At 43.3% G+C, this 10,522-nt stretch overlaps 1 pseudogene; it reads left to right on the plus strand.

Moving 5' to 3' along the window:
• Positions 1-4,874: 4,874 nt before the first annotated feature.
• Positions 4,875-5,044, plus strand: LOC119437901 (U2 spliceosomal RNA; annotated as a pseudogene).
• The last annotated feature ends 5,478 nt before the right edge of the window (positions 5,045-10,522 follow it).

The raw sequence follows: 10,522 nt of genomic DNA on the forward strand, positions 1-10,522 counted from the left end.
TATGTCCTGATAAAGATAACGCTGCAGGGTCTCATGCAAGTAGTGATGACATTAGAAAATTCTACTTGCCTTGAATATCTTTCTTTGACCGCACTTTTGAACGGCTAGGAATGTCATGCATCCGGAGAAGAAGCATACGCCGTGGTAAAATGGCCGACTGTAGTACTTGTTCAGTGTGTCCAAGAATTTACTGCAAGAAACACAAATTTTTTGTTGGAACTCAACACATACAATACAAGCATAAGCGTTCGAAGATTTCTCCCAGAGACATTTATCACAACTTTGCAACCAGAGTTAGGGTACCTGAAATGAGCATATCGTTCACGTTCCAGTTAGTGGGATTATAAAATTTGCATCACAGAAGAGCAGCTAGCTCTGTCGGTTTTATGCAAATGTTAGAATACATAATATCTACACTTTCGTATATGTTGGTGGCAGCAGGCATGTTCATGATGTTCGATTTCCATTTAAAGGCCTGAAGGGGTAAGGTTACGGATTTAAGATGAGTATGTATTTTTATACGGATGAACTACGGGGGAAGGGGTCAGTACCTAAATTTAACTATTAATAGGCGTGTTGTAAAATATAAAGCGGGGAATGAACGTGGAATGCAAACATGCTCGTAGGTGGTGGAAATTATTCCAGAGCTCCGCTCCCCCTTTCCCCCTACTTTGTACGTCGGGTATTTATCTCAAGCACATTTATAAACTATTGAACTACTGCATTTAGGTGTTCATGAAAAAAAAAATTAAATCTTGTACTGACTGCAGAGGTATGCGGCTGTTGTAACTTCAAAAGGCCCCATCGTTGCATACAACCTCCTCGCCTTCATTTTTCTCTCCTTCTATTGTTGTGTAATATATTGTTGAATAACATTTTACCGAAGCCTGAGCGCAGTTCATAGTTTATACATCCAGAGAAGATGACTCGGGAAGTATTCTGCATATACAAGCGAACCTTCGTCTTCTGTAATGACAACTAATCGCAGGTGCTAGAGTTGAAGTTCGTGAGTTGCCCATAGTCAATGTACGATTGCGAATTATTTGATGTGCCCTGCACTTTATCTTCAATCAATCAGTCATCGAGTTTATTTACATCGTGTAGGTGTGGGCAAGCTTTGGCGAAAAGCGAAACAATTCGCTTGAAGAAAACCCAAGCCCCCTTATACAAGGCACACAACTCGGGATATACAGACATACAGACAGGCATGCTACAGACATGGAAGATGGGCAATGTACATATGTCGCAATTTACTGTTCCTGAAAACGCAACAAAGAAGTTACAAGAATAAATAAAATTTCACAAGGCACTAGCTTGTATTTTCTGCTTTCACACCATTAGGTAATCATATATTATCAAGAAGTACAGAGAAGCATTCGTTTTAAAAAAATTAAGAATTTTGTCGCAATTGATTTTCCTAAAATAAACGACAACAATGGTGTTGAACTCTCTTCTTGGGGTTGGAAAAGCAACAAAACCCCCAAAACAAAAAAGAACATTTCAGCACAATTGTTTTTATATAAAACAAGCAAATAACAATCGCTTTGAACCTTGATTCTAGAGGTTGGAAAAAGGGCAAAAAGTTATAAGAATTGGTTTTTAATATCTCGCATGCTACATCTTTCCAGTACTATTCCGCAGCTTCGCAATGTGTTCAAGAAGTGAGGCAAACTATACCGTAACATTTGTCATCCGTATTCAGTTCGGCAAAAGGGGATAGTCCAGAAGTCTTGCTTGCGAAACGAATAGAAAGGATCATTTGCTCTTAGATCAGCGAAATTTATATAAAAACATATTGCATATGATAGACAGACGTTTTATATTTGACAGCTAAGTTCGAATCATAAAGTTGAAATGCTGGTATGACATTAAAACGTTGAAAAAGTTTCTCAGTATGCGCGTGATAATCAGCATTCGCTATAGACCGAAGAGCCCTCTTTTGTAATATAAGTATTGCGTGCTTATTTTTTGTGTTGAATTTCCCCACACTAAAGAGCAGTAATTTATGCGAGATAAAAACAGTGCGTTAAGGAGCATTACATTTATCGATACAAGTAGAATGCGTCAAAATTTTCCAATAACACCTACACTTTTAGGCAGGTTGGATTGAACGTAGTCAAAGTGACCCTCCCAAGACATGTTTTTATGAAAGAGGACCAGAGCTGCGGGAGAACATGACTTTGAAGATTCGGTTGAAGTGCAATAACCTTACCAATGTAAATGTTTGGGCTCGTTGGTAGCTCATCCTTAACTATGCTTACAGCGCAAGGCTTCACGTGAGCGAAAGAGGAGACTAGAAGAACACAGAGAAAAATCATCGTGGCTAAATCACGGCGACATGGGACCATGGCAAAGCATTGCATTCCTGAATATAATAAAGTGTACTCTGCAGCAAATACAAGTTCCAGATTAGAATAATGTACCTTAATGCACTAATCAAGATAGATGACCAATTAGTGTACATATGCGTTCTTGCGACGTAACCGCTGCACCTAGAGTAACTATGAACAAACCGCTCATTTATCGTGACTGCTTTATTTCTTTGTCTCCGGTGAGCCAGGAGTCTCCGGTGAAGTACCTTCTTGGCAGTAGAAGGCAAAATGCACTAGGGAGAAGAAAACTTTATGGTCCTAATAAACTGCGGCGATTCTGCAGACGTAAGGATACCACCTCTCAGCATGGATAGTTTACAAAAGAAAGTAGGATGTACGAATCGCATGCTTAAGAAATAACTACAGCATTTACGTCAAAAACCGAACACATGCACACGCGAGTGACAGCGCGTCCTGCGTCGCTTTAAATATAAGTTCTAGTTAAGAATCATTTGCGTGTTACCTACCTTAGTGAGTTATTGACGGCAACAAGGAAAGGTGGCATGATCGTGCCGTATATCTGCCAGGCAGCAATGGCACAGAACAGAACAGACAAGACCCCGAAAGCAACGACAACCGACCATTTCTTTCTGTAAAGAAGAACAAGCTTGAAAGTGAGTGCGAACTGCTCGTGTAGACAGCAGAGTAAACGTTTTGGGAGCGCCTGGCTCTGAAAAAAAAGCAACAAAAAGATTGTGCAGATCTCGGAATCTGTTTGAAGCGAAGCTTTCGTGAAGCGGTTAATCAAATGCTACAAATTTGTCCATTTTATCCCTGCGTATTTGGCGTAAAGGAAACTGGAGCGCGTGCATGTGCTCTCTCGAATTCGTGCTACGCAATGTGAAACATGCGGTGATAATCGCAAAGAGCTAGTTGGCGTTGGCACGATATGTGCGTTTGCGGCCTGATGTGCAAAAAAAAAAAAAGCGCGTGTATCCTCATGGTTACATCACTGGGCTGGTGAGGTGTGGGACCGAGGTTTGATCCCACCATCGGGTGCGTAATTAATTTTTTTAAAGTATGAGCTATTCGGCAAGACAGCAGCTGCACCCAATGGCCACGGTCAGGAAAGTCCGGGAGGCTTGGCAAAGAAAGCTTCGCATTAAAAACATAAAGTTCACTGTTGTGAACGTCACTTAGTCAGTTTTGGTAGGACAAAGAGAAATGAACAGAAAGGTATAAAAGATGATCAAAAGGTGCACGGGAGAGCGCATGTCACTGTCACAGATATCCCTCTATAGGCCCATATAAATACACGACTATACAGAACAGTGCTGTGGTGGAATTGAATGAGGGTAACTGAGCACATAGTTCGTGTGTTTTAGAGGAACTTGGTTGGTGTTTTATGCTTTCCTAGTACACGTCGTGGGATTTACACCGTCGTCATTCTTTCATAATATGGTGTATTTATTTATTTATTCATTTATTTATTCATTGATTCATTCATTACTAAGAATTAAGTATCAAAGTTTTAGTATTTCTCAGCCTGTGTGTGTTTGATACTCTTACATGTTAATTATGTCTTGATCTTAATAAATTAAGTACGTGAAATGAAGTTCGCTTTTGTTCCAAATTCTCCCGCTAGCCATGCCTTACAGTTTGTACAGCCGCTCGCATTAAAAAAAAATACATGCAGCGCGAGTGTCGGCTGCATGGCATATCCGCACCTTATACCCCGGCGAGAAGCAGCGATATCGGCGATAGTGTACGCATGTGCGCAGAGCACGCTCCATTGCGAGCATCGTTTTCTATACGCTGTTCACTTCAGGGAGACACACGCCCGGTCAGGCTTGTCTGCGCGGTCCTATTTAAAAAAAAAAGACCGCTGTGAACTGGAACACGTGCACTACTAACATCTGTCATCTGCGATGTGGTTTCCATTTTTTTTGGTATTACTGAACCAGCGCATGCGCCATGGAAATAAGAATGAAAAGAAAGAAATTTCGCACAATAATTTTTGCTGGCGTGTTGCATGGGCGTTACACATGAAGGGCCTCCTGCTGGCCCTTGTGGCATGCTTCGAAGGCCACCGGTAGAGCCACCGACATCGCTGACAGGCGCGCACATCACAAGAATTGTACGCTGAAGAAATGGTGAAGAGGTGTGGCGGGCACAAAGCTCAAAAGTGCCAACACGGTGACTGCTCAGAGCTCGCGATGGCCAGTTGGGTAAGGCCAACGTTGGTACAAGCAACTAAATCAAAAATTTGTGGGGTCGCAGCATTCATATGGGGATGGATTACCAGTGAAGCTGTTTAGGCAGCATACATGGGCTGCATACGTTATGAAATGATAAATTTATTTCATACGGCACTACACTACGCCGACACAAGCGCCACCGCGGTCACCGCATCTCCAATGCATATACCGCAATCGCTGGTGCAGCCGCGCATGACATTATAACCACAGAAGCGCAGGCCACACTCTTTCCCCTCTCATTATTTGTCAAACAGGATTTAAAACAAATAAAGCATATAAAGGTCAACTTGCTGCCCCTAGAGCACTTTCTTACCTATATATAATGTTTCTCTTACAACGCCGTATTTATGTGGTTTTATTTGGAACCAAGATATTAAATTTATTTTTGGAAGTTGGCGGAGTGCTTGAAGCCTGCTTCGCCTCCACCGCGGGTCGGCCTGGTATTGCTCTGTCTCCAGGATCGGCCCACGCATTCCTGTCCACTAGCGGTGATACGGACGTAAGCCGGCCAGGGTACCCCCCTGGGAGCGCATGCGGGGGATGCATATGGGGGCTAGGGGTAAACAGCTTCGCTGTGAAAAACAAACACTGAACAAAATAAGGGGAATTTATCGGCACGTACGATGTATTGCTGGTGAATGAAGGGAACTCACAGATAACAAAGGCAGGGTACGTGCAGTCCTGAAGGGAACAGCTCAGCACACGACGCTCACAGTGCGGAGTGCTTTGTGTGCTTACGCGTACTCCTGCCGATCTCGCCGCTTCTCGCCGTTATAATTAGCTGACATTCTGTGCGGTCGATGCTCGCGCGATAAGGATTAAAATACGGGAGGCTGCACTTCATTTTTCGCACTGGCAATAGGTGCACCTAGTCTAGCGGGATATGCTAATAAAAAGATAACTTACGGTTTGAAGACTTGTATGACTATAACGGAAATAAGAAACAGCTGGAAATCTGTAGAGAGATACCACAGATGAGGCAGAATGCCCTGCAAAAAATGAGTTACAAACATGCGTAAACCGTATTGACAGAGAATAAAAAAATGATGTACCCGAAATAAAAACAAGCTAAAAATAAGGGTTGCATATTGTAGCAGTTCATATACTTTATGTCAAACCTGCCAGAAATATTACTGCCTTTCCCAGGGATACTAGGAGCTAGGAAAAGTAAGTGAGGGTCAGAGGTAGGCGACAACAGTGATGTTGCCTCTATCTTTGGGAATACGATTTCATCGATTTTCCATAGGAATGGCGGCGACATTACTTTTTTGTCCTTACAGCGGTAACCATAACTCATTTACTGTGTAATAGTCAACTTCGCTCTGCATAGAGGCCGATATTTCTCTTATTTCTCGGTTTTTGCTATATATTTACCCGTGTAACGGTTAGTCACTGAAAGTGCGTGCCTCATAATCAAATCCTGGATATGGCCCGTAGAACTCCAGAATTTAATTTTTGTCCAAAACTGACAACAACGTTTAGTGGCGCTCTAAGCAGGCTCGCGTATTATGAACGCTCTGTTTGCACTTACTTCCCCGAAGCGGCGTAAAACTCCTCGCCTCGCCATGAATCTGTATATGTACACGGAAGTCACATCTACATCAAACAAGACGCGTTCGGTCGCTACAAGTTTTGCGTCAGGTGGCCTGCGAACGCGTTATGGTTAAAGTCCCTATATAAGAAAAGTACCGCCATCCTTTGATCAACACCGCTTCTCTCTCTCCTGTATCTCCGATTGGACGATGATAGCGCGCGCTTTTCACTTCTTTATATTTTGTTTTTTTTTTTCCGCCTCAGAGCGATGTTGAAAGTCCTCTGCGCAGCCGCAGTCGCCGGCGGCGGCAGCGGCGCGCGAACGGCCTGAAAGCTTCAACGTAGACTAACGTAGACTATCTAGGTGCGCCACCGTCGACTTGGCTTTCGCAAGCAAACAGTAAAGAAAAAAGCAAGCGCTTTAGGAGAGGAGGCGGCGGAGGAAATAGTAGATGGCGGTACTTTTCTTATATAGGGACTCTAGTTATGGTTGGAGAGGGCTGGCTCGCCGAGTAGTAAAAAAAGGTTAAAAACGGCTCGCAGCCTAGCGTAGCGTGTATACTCTCGCGCCTACGCGTGGGCTCTAGGCGAGCGTCGTGATGGGAATAAGCACTGAGCTTTCGTACTATAGTAGAACTAGAAGAAGCAGCGTGTACGTCGCACAGCCATGGTTTTAGAAGAATATGTGGTCCACTACATGGGGGTCTGCAGATTGCCATATCTAGCGTCACATTACGCATGATATACAACATGGTTTCGCGATACCACCGGAGCCAACCGGCTGCTGCGAGGAAGACGATGAGGTGCCTCTGGGCTCTTGGCTCGAGTTTGTTTCGTTGGCATCAGTGGCATTCTAATACATGCCCGCGGCGCCTTTTCAACATTATGTCATGTTCTTAGATTATATATATGTGCAGGAAAGAGACGACCAACTTTTTGGAAATAAGACATATTTACTTAACGTTTTCGGCTGGTGGACCAGCCTTCGTCAGAGTACAGGGCCGGAGTTTTGTAGCGATGCATTTCCGATGCTAATGCCTTTTCGCGCTTTTCGTGCTTAGTCACTGGTCAGAGCGACGGTCCGCTCTCGTTATCAACAGGATCAGCATGCCGTGGGTGGTGGATGATAAGACTAGCATAGAATAAAGCTGAACGCATCTCTACAAAATACCGACCCAGTACTCTTTCCTTCATCTGTTACGCCGGGTCCAGCGTGTTCAACTTTCAAGAAACCCACCCCTATATATACAGGGTGTTTCAGTGAACACTTTCAAAATTTATTTAAGGTTGCCTGTGGCAGATAGCCCAATTCTAGTTAATGAGATTGTCTACTCGAAGAGGCGGACATTACTTGCACAAAAAATTTAAATGCATAGCCGGCTAATGAACAAAAGTTCACTCATTAAAATTTTAACTAATTACCTGAAGGCTCATATTGCAATTTACAAATTGTAGCCGTGGAGTTCGCAAGGCGGATCCACTTGGAATTAATTCTCAGGATGACACCAGTTTCGAGATATTCATTCCCAAACTTTTCGGAGAAATGCGTTGACGTTCCATTTAATTTTGTGCTTCAATGCATAAAGCGACGTTTTGTTAAAAAACTAACTGGAACGCTAATGTTCGGGAATTAATATCTCGAAACTGGTGTCATCCCGAGAATTCGTTCCAAGTGGATCCGCCTTGCGAACTCCATGGCTACAATTTGTAAATTGCAATATGGGCCATCAGGTAATTAGTTAAAAACTTAATTAGTGCATTTTTGTTAATTATATAATTATACATTTCAATTTATTGTGCAAGTAATGTCCTCCTCTTGAAGTAGACCAGCTCGTGAACTAGTATTGTCCTATCTGCCACAGGCAACCTTTCAGAATTTTTGGAAGTGTTCGCTGAAACACCCTGTATATTCAGCAATTCTTCTTGAACAATTGCGAAAGGTTTGACTTATTGCTATTTCTTTAGATCTATACTTCTCTCTTGTTCATTTAGCTCTTTGTAGCTACAATTTTGGGATTCCGGGCTCTTTAGCAGGTCAACCTTCCCAATGTTTCGCCGTTAATAAAAAATCAGGCAAGTTTGCACTCGGTCGCGCAAAGCTTAGGCACAGCGAAGCTTACTGGCTGCTACGGCTAGGTGTGAACTTGGTTGCTGCTAGGTCTTAACTTCGTTTAACTTAACTACGCATGTAGGATGGTATTCTCGAGCGATCATTTTCGGAGGTACCTTCCCTTTCGCGGCATTTCGTGTGACTAGCGCCGGACGCGTGGGCGCCTACGAGCGACAGCGTTCCCGGCATGCCACAAACTCAGGCAGGCTAACCAAGGTTGGCACAGTGCCAAGAACGCTGCTGCTTGCCGACGCCGAACGCGTTGGAGGCTAGCCGCTCGATATCAATCGGCCAACTTCGCTTTGTCTTGAGCTTTGAGTGGCCTAGTGCAAGCTATCGTCTTTTTTTTTTTTTTTTTCTCCTGGCTCAGCGCGCCGCGGAGAGAGGAGAGGCGGGGGTCGGGAAGGCAGCGAGCTGGCGAGGAGGAGAGCGCGTGTATCCGCACGTGGCTCTCCTCCTCCTCCTCCGGGTTACTATGGCTACCACGGCTATGCACCACAAATTACGGTTGGCTTAAACAGCTTAGCTGTTAAAAACCACTACACAGTTATCAAATTTGCACGAGTACTTTCAAAGTTCTAATGTACTTACAACTGTTGCATCTTCCCTCCAGTTGCGAATAAGCAAGAGCAAATCCCACCAGTGGTCTCGTATTTCAGCATAAAATCTGCTGTAAAACTCGTTCGAATTTGGGCCAGAGGCTACTAGCGGTAGAAGGTACATACACATAATCATAAAGAATGTTGGCACGGTCACCCTGCAAGAGAAAAGAATACAGTTCAGTATGGCAATACATTAGCAGCATGCCTCTCCGGCACCCTTTTCATATTGACTTTCTTCCCTATACTGAAGATATGCAAGACGACTGTGAAGGCAATAATGACAAGTAAAACGCAAATATTTGTTTTATGTAAACTTCCTTGGGGCTTAATTTCGATAAGAATTCAGCAGAAAGATGTAGATAAATAAAAAGAACTTCGACATACGGACCCCTTTTTGCTACAGGGTTTGAAGCTTTTCTTTTTTCGGAATCTAAAGGAATTAGAAACTCAATCTGCTTGTTTATGCTTAGGCGCATTTTTATTTTGTTGCCATGAACACCAAATATGAAAACAGAAATTCATTGTATTTTGAAACGACCGGGAACACGACGTGGTGACTCAGTGACTATGGCGTTCTGTTGCAGAGTACGAAGTCTCTGGTTCGATTCCAGATCACAGCGAGCGCACTGCCATCAAAAGGGAGTGAAAAAAAAACCACTCGTATACTGAGAATCAGGTGTACGATAAAGGCCTCATGAAGTCAAACAGTTAATAATCCGGAGTCCTTCATTACGGCGTCCCTCCCCGCTCCTGGGTTGCGTTTAGGATGTGACATCCCAAGGATCATAAATTAATTAAAAGGTCAGGGGTGCGCGATCTGTATCTTTATAAAATGAATCGACTGCGTATCGTGCTGGGAGATTGTTGAATTGAAGGCGATTAACGACTGGATATATTTAATTGGCATTATAGGCCACGGAGCAAATCCTTTCATAAAAAGATCGTAACAGTTGCCAATTTTCACATATTTTCTACGTGAAACAAAGGAGTCGAAGTAGAAAGGCGAAAAAAGAGGGTTTATTAACCATAGAACAGTTGATACGCGTCCATAATGGTCGTCGGAATCCGTCAATAATCGCAAAACATGATAGCGCCACTTTCGCTCGCTCGCTGTCCACGCCATCGTCTTCCTCTAATATTTAACATTATATGTAAATCATTATCTTGGTATCAGAACAAGCAGACAATTAGGACGGATGACGGCGCGCAGAATCAGACACAATGCAAGTTTGGAAAACTACAGTGAAACCAAACTGCATCAGGGAATGAACGCGTATAGATAGCAGTTTAGGAATGCAGTGCGCCATGAATGAAACGTTCTAGGCGGTTACCTGTCCAATGGAGGAGCTTTTTTCTTGCATTACCCTTTAATTCAGAAAATAAATACCTTCAGGGTTCTAAGAAAGTTTACAGTGAAGCTGGTATAGGGGGCGACTAGGTTAGTTGGTAATGGTTGCTCCAAAGGACGACGAGAACACGGTGAGAAACCTATTTAGTTCACCCATATTTCAATTTATTGCCTTCGAAGATGCACTTCGAAGATTCATGTGTTTCATAGCAGGCACTGATCTCTGACAATGTATTCGACAACAAACAGGGTAAAAAGCGTTAAAAAAATTACTCGTCATCCCGGCCCTGCGAAAGTGAATGTCCAGCGAAGCTGTTTAAAACCACCGATAGAACTGCTGAGGGGAGTATGCAATACTT

The sequence above is a fragment of the Dermacentor silvarum genome, chromosome 1, assembly GCF_013339745.2.
Source record: "Dermacentor silvarum isolate Dsil-2018 chromosome 1, BIME_Dsil_1.4, whole genome shotgun sequence".
In the NCBI taxonomy this organism is placed as follows: domain Eukaryota; kingdom Metazoa; phylum Arthropoda; class Arachnida; order Ixodida; family Ixodidae; genus Dermacentor; species Dermacentor silvarum.